General features: G+C 42.2%; 1 long non-coding RNA gene across 1 annotated transcript in view; it reads right to left on the reverse strand.

The window, feature by feature from the left end:
* Positions 1 to 11,936, reverse strand: part of LOC141983897 (uncharacterized) — a 255,391-nt gene extending 243,455 nt beyond the window's left edge. Inside the window, exon 1 of the long non-coding RNA XR_012638561.1 lies at positions 11,846 to 11,936. This is a non-coding gene — a long non-coding RNA (uncharacterized LOC141983897). The remainder of the gene's footprint in view (positions 1 to 11,845) is intronic.
* Positions 11,937 to 12,227: the final 291 nt, after the last annotated feature.

Raw genomic sequence — 12,227 nt, forward strand, 5'->3', positions numbered from 1 at the left:
TGTATTGCCCAGAGCCACACATGTGAAGGACAGGAAGCAGCCATTTTCCACAAACCAGTGACCAGAACCTACCCATAGCCCTGCATGAGAAAAGAATCACAATGGGTGCTGAGGAAAGATGTGGCGCAATAAGGGATAGTGCAGAGTTTAAAAACAAAATGGAGATTTTACACAGTTCAGATGTCAGATAACTATGTGTAAGATGAATTTACAGCAGGGGCCCAAGATGTGAAATTTTTGGGGAGCCTGGTTCTTCCAGAATGTTTGCAATTTGGAAAGAAGATTGATGTTTTGACCCAGATATGAGAGCAAGCAGGGTTTTCATTTTAATAGCAGAAATGGGTTTTGAAATTAAACACAGCAGGTTTACACACTAGATACCTTAGAAATGCCAAAAAGTATAATTCACCTGTGCAACCTAACTATTCTCCCCACAAAAAGGAAAAACAAAAACAAAAACCCACCACCACCGTTGGTCACTGCCCTAGGTTGATCAGGGGGCAGAAAAGAAGAGAGATCAAATTTATAGTGTCTCCTGAGTGAAGGAATTCAAAAGCAGGTTATAAAGACTTGAGGGGGTTTTTTTTAGTGCAACTCATCTTTCCTTATCAAAAAGGTAATATTTCCACATTTTTGAACGATCACACTTCATTGCATAACAGGCAGAACACTCAGGAACATGCAGTCAGCGAGTGTCAGAGCAAAGAAATGCCTCTCGAGTTCATGTTACTGTCTGTGAGAAGAGGCAATGCTTGGGTCACACCACAGTAGAGCCAGGATTTTAAGTTGGCACTTCATCAAACAATTTGAATAATGGTTCTTTTGACATGTAGATTGCTTCTCCAAAAAAAGCTGCCTTATCCTTCAACCTACCCTCTTTCATACCGGAGAAGTGGAAGAGCAATTTCATATCTGATTTCCTATTGAATTCTTTTCTTAGCTTAGTTAGAGCGGACAAAGAGATAAAGTACTGTATTATCCAACTCCTCATTGCTTATCATTGTTTCATAGGAAAAACGTATGGGGTTACACACACACACACTTTTCCACAGGAATCTGATTTTTATTTTTACCTGTCTCCTTGCTTTTAGGAATATACAGGTGACTGCCAACAGAAACATACACAAACAACAAGCCTTCCACGTTGAGAAGACTCAAGAGAACTGATGTAAAATGAGAAATTTTAAATGGCTATTTTCCATTTTTTATAAAATATAATTGATTTGAAACATAGGCCATGATATTTCAAAAATCTTGACTAATTGGTTTGGGTGCCTTTGCGGTGGTGGTGTTTTTTTTGTTTCATTATATATATTGTGACAGGGCAAAGCCAGATGGCTGTAGAATAGTAGAGGGAGACAGATCTATTAGCCCCAGGCTAAACAAATCCCTGTTACCAGGATAAATAAATGGCAGCTGCTCCAGATCAATTAAGACACCTGGGGCCAATTAAGATCTTTCCAGAAGGCAGGGAAGATAGCTAGGTTGATTGGGACACCTGAAGCCAATTAGGGGCTGGCAGAAGCTAGTTAAAATCCTCCCATTAGTCAGTTAGGCATGCGAGTCAGGAGCTGTAGAAGGAAGTGGTGCTGTTGGAGGAACTAAGCAGTATAAACCATATCAGGCGCAAGGAAGGTAACTGTGAAGTAGACATTGAGGAAGTGGGGGCTGCTGTGGGGAAGTGGCCCAGGGAATTGTACATGTCCTATTTCCAAAAAGTCAGCTACCATAGCTGCTACTATTAGGGTCCCTGGGCTGGAGCCTGGAGTAGAGGGTGGGCCCAGGCTCCCCACCTGCCCTCCCCGATTAATCACAAAGACTGGGAGAAAACAGAGACTGTGCGTGGAAGGTTGCTTCTCCTCACCTCCCTTGCTGGCTTATGATGAAAATGGTTCAGTAGGCTATGACCCTTGCCTCTAGAGAGAGAAGGGCTATGTGGAGGGTCACAGTGAGCCTCTGAGGCTAGCAAAATCCTCCAGGAAGCACAGAACCCACTGAAACAAGGACAGAGCTTTGTCACAATATATTCAGCATTCTACCACCTGAACATCAGCCTTTTTAAAGTGTCTCAAATTAGGCACCCAAAAATTAAGGGACATATCACTTGTCTTTTTTGAAAATCTTGGCCAAATCTTCTTGAAAAGAACCAAAATTACCTTGACTGGGAAATGACTGCTAGAGAGGCAATGTCATGTCTGGCTATATTAATATGACTGTCTAGAGAAGCAAAAACTATTTGCATTAAATTATACCCATTTTAAGTGAACTTTTCTAAAAGACGACACTCCAACAGATACAAAATCAAATTACATGCAACTAACTGACAGATATGGCAATTTCCTGTGATATCTTTGGGAAACCTTTCTGCATTACGTTTACATATTGTTGTGAGCCACCGATGGTACGTAATTCCATGGGGGAGAGTAACCATGCACACACACACAGTCCGGCCAGGAACTAAGAAAAGCAGGTGTGGGTGTGATTAGGTGAATTAATTCAGGTTGTAAGGCCGCCAGAGAGGTACCACCTCTCAGGGCCAGATTAATCTTTGGTTGTCCCCAGCGCCCAGACTGTGACTTCACCTGTGCTCCGCCCTCAGACTCAGCCCCCACTCGGCCTCTTCCCCTGCCCGCCATTCACACAGGAGGGGAAGAGGGCGGAGAGGAGAGGGGAGAGCCCCAGGCAAGGTCTGGGGAGTGGTGTCGACAAGAGGCCGAGCAGGGAGCCACCGTCCAGGCACCGGCACCGGCACCCCTCCTGAGCGTGGGCTCAGTACCACGGTGCCATTGGCATCATAGTAAACCTGGTACTGCCACCGCTTGGGAAGTCTCCCCTAACTAATTCAAACTGGATTCTCAAGAGGCCAGACAGAGAAAGGATTTTTGGATTTTTTAAGCCTGAGCTTAAATGGACTCAGGGCCTTCTTGCTGATCCAGCAGATGGACAGAACCTTCTGGCCAAAGGGAGGCCCCCAATCCCTAAGGAAGTGTTGGATGGACTGACTCCAAGCAGAGCCCTTGTGGAGATCGGGAGGGGGATAATCTCTGGTAAGTTGTACCTTCTTTCATTGTTTTTTCATGTTTTCTCTATAATGATTTAATCTTAAAAATAAATGTGCTTGGTCAAAAAAACTGTTTGGTAACTTAATGTGGACAGTTACCCTGTTCATAGACTTCTAAAAGCAAAGCAAAGCAGAGATGCAGGCCTGTTTAGGGAGCCTGCTTTGCTGGGGATAGCGCACTGTAGGTAGGGAACTGGGTTGCCCGGAAAAAACCCTGGTAAGGAGATGCAGGGCCCCACCAAGAGAGGTGATGGCTGGGAGCCAGAAGCCTAAAAGTAGGTTCAGTCTTGCTGGACCATAGAGAGGGAATACAGGTGCAGTGGCCCTGAAGTCTGACACTAACCATGGATTTTTTAAAAAAGTTAGGCAAGCCTGTGTACACAGTACAATGACAAGTCCCCCAGGATGCAAGATGCAGCAATAACTACAGAAAGTGGTAGCGAAAAGTCAATACTCTTTAGTGGGGGAAAAAAAATGAAGGTTCAAGGCCAAATCTTTTTACAGGTTAGGATGTATGAGACAAGTTTTCCATTTTAGAATCAATCCAGGCTGTGCAAAGTTTAAAATATAATTGTTTCTGCTATTGTTATAACTGACAAATATTGGACTTTATTCTGGGATTTTCAAAGAAATCTAAAAGGAGTGATGTTAAATTAAATAGGCACCTAACTCCATTCCACTCCTTTGGAAATTCCAAACTTAATACATTGTCTCCGAGTTAGAATAGGCAGTTGACTGAGCTAAAAGTCTACCAATTTGTCTTATATTTATGTGTGTGTCTCAGATCACTTCTCAAGCACATGCTCTTGAATTTAGGCCAACTTCCCTGGATTGAAAAGGCCAAAAAAATAAAATTAAAAAAAATAAAACTAATACCTCCAGGTATGAACCTCAATGTCATACTGTGAATTTGTACTTTTTAAAAAGTGAAAACAATTAGGAGGCTCCATTTTAGCTACTTGGCAGCAATTAAGGAGGGGAGAAAATAGAGCAAATAGGAAGGAAATTATTGAACTCCATTAGGGGTAGATTAAAATGATTTTCAATTACTTGCTCTCTCTTTCTGTCTGCCTTCTGTAGCATGTAACCAACAAGCAGCCTAGTGCATCAGCCACCTTCTTTGTGAATCAGCACATCACAGAAGGGGTCTCTTACCACCAATATGTGGGGTTGCATCTCACCTACTTCTGCTGACAAGTAGAAAGCATCACATTCCAACGCCATTAGACGGCTTGCACCTCTGCTCTCTCCTATTGTGGTTCTTATACCACACTCATCACGTCACGAAAGTCCTAGTTCTACAGTAAATTGTGCTGGATTGTTTTACTTGATTTGTACTTTTAAAGGAGAGGAAGGTTGGTCTTGAGCAGTGGTGGACAACCTGCAGCCCATTAAGGTAATCCGCTGGTGGGCCAGACAGTTTGTTTACATTTGCATGGCTGCCCACAGCTCCCAGTAGCCGCGGTTCGCCGTTCCTGGCCAATGGGAGCTGCAGGAAGCGGTGGCCAGCAAGTCCCTGCGGCTTGCGTGGCTTCCTGCAACTCCCATTGGTCGGGAATGGCAAACTGCAGCCACTGGGAGCTGCAGGTGGCAGTGTAAATGTAAACAAACTGTGATTACCCTGAAAGGCCATGTGCGGGCCGCAGGTTGCCCACCACTGGCCTTCAGGTTAAGGTGCTGTCCTTGCACTCAAAAGGTCTAGGTTCAGTTATGCTCCCAGCTCTGCCACATACTCCCTGTGTGACCATCAACAAGTCATTTAACATCTCTGGGCTTTACTTCCACATCTGTAAAACAGAGAAGAGCTAGAATACTGCATTTGTCCATGTTGTCTATTTAGATTGTAAGCTCATTGCGGCGGGAGTTATCTGCAGTAAGTTACAGCACTGCCATCATTATTAACAAAGATACCAGATCTCCTGTGAATGCAAAAGGTTTTTAAAATGCAGGTAAATTGTTCCACGTTGACTGCAAAGCATAGACAGACTAACAGTGGAGTATGACTAGATTCTTGATTGCCAACAGCTGAGAGTCTTATAGCTAAAGAGGGAATTAGGAACTCTGCCTGCCTCATCTCAGAATTCCCTCACTTTCTTGTTTGGCTCATCACTAGTGTTGTTTTAATGTAGCTTTTCCTGTTTCGTTTTGTGCTTGTTGCAATGGTGTAGATGTGCATATCAGTCATTAGAAATATATGTAGTATTTCTTCTGAAAGCCCAGCATTTGAGACAGATTTAGGGCTGGGAGTCCTACACCATTACTGCATCCATCAGACAGATTGTACCCCTGTGTTCACATTATTGTAATAATTTTTGTACAGAGTGTGTCTTGTAAGGTGTCCTTTGAAAACCTCACGATTTGCTGGTCAGTGTTGACCTAAGAAGTTTAGTCAGTAATGCTGAAAGAATGTGGTGAGAAAACTTTGCTTTGAATGTAACATAGTTTGTTAAAATGCAACTGGTGCCTAACTTTATTTTTCTTGTAACCATTTCTGCTTTTTATGCCCCATTACTTGTACTCACTTAAAATCTCTCTTTGTAGTTAATAGACTTGTTTTATTATTTTATCCAATATTGTGTGTTTAAATTGAAGTGTTTGGGAAACTCCATTTAGGGTGGCAAGTTGTGTGCATATTATTTCTATTAAAGAAATCATGGACTTTATGTAAACTTGTGTTGTCCAGGAGAGAGCTGGGCAGTATAGGACATACATTTCCCCCAGAAATGTAAGATGGAGTGTATTGGCATCGCCTAGGCTGGTGAGAGCCAGAGTGTAACCCAACCATAGCTGGCAAGCTGCAGTTACACACAAATAAATACTCAGGGTGGAGTTTGTACCTGGAAGGCCTTTTGTGAGCAGCCCAAGTGGGAACTCCTTCAGCAAAGTATGGTCAGGCATCCAAGGTTGCTGGGCAGGGGTGACACAGCTACTCAGTCTGGATTTTACCCTGGTATGTCCCACCATTTTGTTCTCTGGGAGTAAATTACAAAGAGGGGAAAAAAAATACACCCCCCCTGACAGTTCAGAATCCTGACTCTTATTAATCATGTTTGGAGCCACTTAGCAAGTCACTAATGCTCAGTCTAAGTCGCCTTATAGGTGCTTGCTGAAAATGTGGCCTTTAGCGAGACATGGGGCTAAATACTGATGCAATTGGACTCAAATGTGTTTGGGCTTGGATATGGCTTTGCATGGGTAATTGAGATCTGTGACTCAGACACAAGAGTGTTTTGTGCAGAAATTGGCCTGATTTATGACAGACAGTGGCTTTGCATGAAACATGAAAATTCACATTTTTCTATGCAAAAATGGCTAGATCAAAGTGTAAACTGGGGTGTACAACACTGCACAAAAGCAAAACTGCAAGTATTTTCATATTAAATCCTATGAAACAGTTCTGAATTTCAGACAACTGTAGAAGGAGGCCATTGGCTCTAATTCACTATAACAAAAAAAGACTTCAGGTTTGATTGAACCAGCCCTGTGTGCTTGTAGCTAGCTTCACTGTTTGATGAGTAAACAATGCTTTGATAGGTGGATACTACTTGATCCCACTGCCTCTCAGAAGACTGATGAATGTCCAGTTAGGGCCTCTGTGGTCTAGACTTATTGTTCCAGATCCAGTATCACGTTTACAAGCACGTAGTCAAGCATTATTTGATCCAAAGTATAAAAATACTAGGTGGGGCTTCATCTACAGACAGCTCTCTCCTCCACACCATCATAGGCCATCATCAAATCTTGCAGTATGGACTTAGACTCGGAGAAACATAAGTCTGGAAGGGACCTCAAGAGGTTATTTAGTCCATCCCCTTCACTGAGGCAGGATGTGTTCCCAAAGGCCTGCCTCTTTCTTCAACAGATTTTAAAAGCTAGGAACTTTCTTACATAATAGAGAGAGACATTTTCTATAAAACAACAAAAATTAATGAGCCTGTGTTTTCCCCTCCTGCTGCAGATGATGCCAATCTTAATGTTACCTTACTTGAGGCATAATTGCTAAAGTGATCCAACAAACCCATATTCACAAATTCAAGGGGAAAAACCCCTTCCTTATCAAAACAAAAACCACCAAAAATAAAAGAGGCAAAATGTATTTCTAAATGTTTCCATCATAGTCACAAAAAAAATCTCCATGGGGAAATCCGGTCAAGGTTAAAAGCAGTGCCAAAGAGCTGTTCGTTTAGTAAACAGTAGATGTAAAATGTAATTATCCCAAAAGCAAACTTTACTAAGAGGATAACTGTCAGAGCTGTTACAGTAAAAGGTCTCTTTACAATTTTAATCCGACAGGCTGAGAGTTCCCTGGTGAAAACAATTCTTATTAAAACCACAAATGCAAGAGTTCTTTTCAGCCTCTATTCCCCACTGTGCCTCTTGTAACAAGCTTATAACACAAATTAAACTGACTTGTTTGCCACACTGACCATGCAGAGAACATGAACAATGGCCTCGCTTAGGATTATTTTACAAAATAAGTAAAATCAGATTTCAGAAAACAAAATCGTTCTTAGTTTACAGGATGCAACACTAATCCAAATTCCAATGGCTTCTTGTTCCAGCCTTTGAAAATGGGGAGAGTCTTCTAAATTCATTTTTAGCAGTAAAGCAAAAAGGGTTGATCAGAATAATAAAAAGCTCATTCCTGCTGAGAGCAATCTTCCAAGCCTCAAAATGGGCCTAGGATATAGTTATAAGAAAGAGTAGGGCCTAATTCTGCTTTTATTGAAGTCAATGGCAAAATTCTTATCGACTGCTATGATACAGCATCTGGCTGGTGAACAGGTGGATGGGGTCCAGGTCAGGACAAGACAGCCAGATGTGGGTAGTGAAAGGAGCCCCACAAGAGGCAAAAAGGTACTGAGTGCTGCCTATACTATCCTTTTGTGGGCATTTTCACAAGCTTCTCATTGTTCGTGTTAATAAATTTACTGTTGCAAACCGCAAAACAAAATGTCACCACTTCTGTATTTTCTCCAAAAGGCAGGAGTATCTCTGACTTTGCCATAAAGCTTGCCGAGCCATTATCAAACCCAATTAACTAGCCACATTACTCCATCCTAAAACTGCACTTTTAAATGCCAAGTGCTGATTGTGTAAAGGGCATTGTACTATGGACTAATGAACAATGAATTCCCAGGGGACCTTTCGGAGGCCTTGCTCCTGCCAGGAGTTCCATGCAGCCCCCTCCCTGCATGAAGTCCCATTAAAGACAATTGATGATTGCTCTCACAGAGGTCACTGCAGGATCAAGGCCATAGACTGCAACAGGACAGACAAGTCAGTCAATAAGATACTTCCAAGAGGAATATTCTCAGCAGCCTTTTCCATTTATCTTTATTTATTTAAAAAAACAGAAACCAAGATATAATATTTTAGCGAGTGAGGAGGCTTGGAACAACCAGGAGCAGTCAGAAGCGCCAGTTGCTTTACATCTCAAGGGATCCCCTTTAGAAATCCCTGCAACACATGTCAAACTCCATCCTGCTTCTTAAGGGGCCAAAAGGTCTTTTGACAAGGACTCAAAATTGTTTCATCTGCTTAAGCTGTCCTGTCTGAAGCAAGCAGTTTTGATGCTCTGAACATCAGCATTTATCTCTAGAGCTCCCAGTCCCCAAGGATCAGAATTTCTTTGAATTGAACAATCAGTGATGTTACCTGGGTGGTCTATTTAAAGACAATTTTGGTTTTGGTATGTAAGCTTAGTCCTATGACAGCTACTGTTTGATGGGTAATTCTTCTGATGTTGCTGCTGCCTATTATTTTTGTGCCCAATTCTGTTGCTCTCAGTCAGGAAAAGGAACTGAAGGAAGTTAAGCATCTAGTAAATATCCCCATAATGGGTATGTCTACATTGCAATTAAACACCTATGGTTGGCCTACATCAGCTGACTCAGACTCATGTGGCTCAGGCTGCCGGGCTGTAAAACTGCAGTGTAGAAGCAGGGTCCCAGAGCTGGACCCTGAGCTCTGGGATCCCATGAGGACGGAGGGTCTTGGAGCCAGGGCCCCAGCCTCAGCCCTAATGTCTACACCACAGTTTTACTGCCCCACAGCCCTGCAAGCCCAAGTCAGAGGACCCACCAGCCACAGGTGTTTAATTGCAGTATAGACATACTCAACTAAATTACAGAGAAACATAGGGTAACCTTTCCTTTGCCTGCAGATTAGTGGTCTGTGTGAGCATCCTAATCACATCACTTGAAGTGCTTAAGTGTCATCATTGTCTTGGTTTTCAGGGGCCTATCACAACATTGATTTTTAAGCAGAACTCCCTGTTGATTTCCATAGGGAACTCGACTTTTAAAAAAAATGTAATCGATGGCATAATACGACCCTTAGACAGTAAACAGAACAAGAGAAATTGTTTGAAGATGATTCTAGCACTGCAAAGTGAGCTTGGTTCAAAACATAAGGAAACAGACAGCTACATAGTCTGAAGGTTTTTATTGATTTTCAAGCACAAACAATGCATAAAAGGACCGTGAACAAATATACCAGCATAGCTCTGTCTCAGGGAAAGATACACAAAATTTAGTAAGAACTGTGGTACCAATCCTTAGACCTGTGCACAGACAGAATAACTGCACAATGGGGAGCTATGCAACAGCAGAACCTTCCCTTTCCCCCGGGGTTGTGAATTTGCCGACAAATCACTTCACAACTTTTTCTGTAGTCTTTGAGCAAATGCATCTCCCCGGTCCTGTCTGCTCACTCTATGGGGGTTCAAACAGCAGAGGGTGATATTGTCTCAACCTGCCTCCCTGAACCTCTTGCACTCGGAGGTACAGCAAGACCTTAAAGAGCACAGTTCTGTCAAAGATAATAAATTATAAATTTTTGCTAATCCATTCTTTGTACAGCCTAATGTTGTTTGCTTATTGGATTATCGTTGCACTGTTTTTTTACTGAGTTGTCCCCTTCATGGTTAAGGGTAATTTTATCCCAGCCATGTGAATGTAAGACAATTGGAGTTGGTTGGGAAAAATTTATCATCCTTTGAGGAAAATGTTGACTGACAAAACACAAACCCAAAAGTTTTGGGAGTTTTGTTTTTTTCTACAAAAAGTCAACATTTTCCACAGAAAACAGACACTTCACACAAAAAGAATTGTTTGAAAACTTGGTTTTCCCCAACATAAAAAAGCCCCTAAAACCCATTTCCTTCTCATCTGTATTGCCTTGCACTTGCAATAAAGGATTTCATCTGGCATCATGCTAACCACTCACCTCCCTTTGATAAGTTGCTCTAAAGTTTGTCATGGTCTTCCCTACTCTATTTTTAAATCTGCAGATTTTACAAAAAGATATAAACAGTGAGGTGGAAAAATCAGGATACTGAACATCCATCTCATGTGACATACCTTAGCAAAAAGTTTAATAATGGTAATAGTGAACGTTCCTTCTCTGTGTTTTGTGACACAAACAATTTGCGATCCATGGTGGTACTTCACCTCCCATCTCGATATCTTTTTCTTAGTAGCCTCTTTGAGAGACTCAGTCCAAGTGTAATGTAAATGATATAAAAATATACACAGGAATGACTGGGAATTAAAAGCAATGTTTTGGAAACGTTTACAAACAAAAAAATCCACTCAGAATTATGGGAAAAGGTTGAAAATATCTGAAGCAAAGTCAAAGCATTAGAGCTCAAAAGCCTCTCTGACTTGAAGTCAGAAGGATAGGAATATTTTAAGCAACAAGGAAAAAATCTGTTCTCTCTCTAGAGCAATCAAAATGGCTAACTTGATGTTTCTGATCTGCAGACTGGTTGAGATTAGGTTTGCCTGAGAAGCTCTATTTAGTAATGCTCCCCAGAGATCAATTCATGGAAGGGCCTTCATGAAGACCTGTAGCTCTGCCTGTCTAACCACAGGCAAAGTATTTCATAGAGAGTCAAACTAGGAGGGGAGCAGTCTGGAGAAAGTCCTGGGAGAAATGGTAACGCCAGAATGATCTGTTGGTACTGCCAGTGCTCTGCTGACTAAAATCCCCTGCTGCCAAATTAAGATTTATAGCTGTGTCATTCATGCCACTTCTTATTAAATATCTGCCAGATTTTAATGACAAAACACTATTTTTGGTGGGTTTAAGATCTTGGCTAAGTTTTACTCTAGAATGGATCAGCAGCTGGTGTAAAGTAATCACAGTTTCATTCATTGGACAAGATCCTTAGCTGGTCAAGTCAGTCTAAAGTTATTAGGGTCTTGAGCAGGGTAGGGAACTATTTAAAAAAAACATTTTAAAAGGAAAATGTAGTGGGTAAGAGGCATCAATACTTGAAAGCCATGGCTTTTAAAAAAAAAGCTTTACAGTAATTAAAAACATTCAGACCTTTTGCGCATAATGTGTAGGGGTTCAATTAAAACACAACAAGAACAGAAAAGAAAAAGTAAGTCTCTCAAGATCTGACATCTGGTTGTCTATGAGAATTGTAATTCTACAGTGCAATTTCTAGATTTTCAGGCCAGAGGGGACCATGATGATAATCTAGTTTGACCTCCTGCATAAGAAGTCAGAGTTTTACTCTGCATCAAGCTCATAACTCTTGGCTGAGCTAGAGCCTACTGTTTAGAAACATATCTAGCCTTGATTTGAATGCCTCAAGTGAAAAGGAATACTCCACATCCTGAGGACTACATTTTTCCATTGGTTAATTATCCTCAAGGTTGCAAATATGCACTATTTCCAGTCTAAATGTTGACTTTTTTCAAGTTCTCTGCAATCAGAAGGGCTAGAAATGTACTTTAAAAAAAATGAAATCCAGGATTCTCATGTACTCACCCTTTTCTCCAGGAGCTGAGGCTTTAAAGTAAAACTCTTAGTATCCCAAGGCTCACATCAGTGCTGCAAGTAAAAGCCGTTTCTTACCAGTACGGGGTGGGGGGAGGCAGGCACCAGCTAAGGGGGAGCACGTGACCTCCCCACGTGACTCCCCACCACCCCAAGCCCAGGGCCCCCACACTCTCTCTGTCCCTTCCCCACATCCATCCCAGGAGGGTGGGGGCTTTGTCCTCCTCCTGCTGCACCAGAGACTTTGGGGCAGGGCTCTCCTGGGAAACACAGTGGGGAAAGGAGCAGAACCCCCAGCCCTCCCCCTGCCCTTCCACAAAGCTATGTCTCCTTCCTCCCTCTGTGTACCAAAGCAGCAGCCCCGCTGGAGGGA

The sequence above is a fragment of the Natator depressus genome, chromosome 1, assembly GCF_965152275.1.
Source record: "Natator depressus isolate rNatDep1 chromosome 1, rNatDep2.hap1, whole genome shotgun sequence".
Classification (NCBI taxonomy): domain Eukaryota; kingdom Metazoa; phylum Chordata; order Testudines; family Cheloniidae; genus Natator; species Natator depressus.